Raw genomic sequence first — 587 nt, forward strand, 5'->3', positions numbered from 1 at the left:
CACGTGCTCCTAAATTAAAGGGATAGGCTTCCCATGCTCGAGTTTTTTTTGTAGATTCCGATCCGGGAATTGTGTAACAAATCGCAGGTGCTCCTCTCTTTGAGCGACGAGGGGCTCGCTTCATGTATTTTTTTCCTTTTCTTTTTCATATTACAAAATTTTGATATCAAATAATTATTTCAAGTCAACCAAATGGCCCTAAATTTTTTTCACACAATGGGATGATCATGGTCATGCATGCCAATTCTCATCGATTTCCGACACTCGATGCATTTACTAGGATTTTGCCGGCGAAAAGAACCCGAAACGCTGCCCGGACGTGATGCAACGTTCGTTCGGTGTCAGGAATGGCTCACATGTTGCATGGGGGCCTACATTGGGCATCCTCACATGGTGCCAAAGTTTGGTGTCATTTCATGCAGGCCAGCACATACCACATGTGCAATCACCATCATTCGGGTCTGCCGGAGGGGGAGCCCGAAGGACGTTGTTTTTCTGGACTCAACCAAATGACCCTAAAATTTTTTCACACAATAGGATGACCATGGACATCATGCATGCCAATTCTCATCGATTTCCGACAATCA

Source organism: Triticum dicoccoides, chromosome 4A (genome assembly GCF_002162155.2).
Source record: "Triticum dicoccoides isolate Atlit2015 ecotype Zavitan chromosome 4A, WEW_v2.0, whole genome shotgun sequence".
NCBI classification, from domain to species: Eukaryota; Viridiplantae; Streptophyta; class Magnoliopsida; order Poales; family Poaceae; genus Triticum; species Triticum dicoccoides.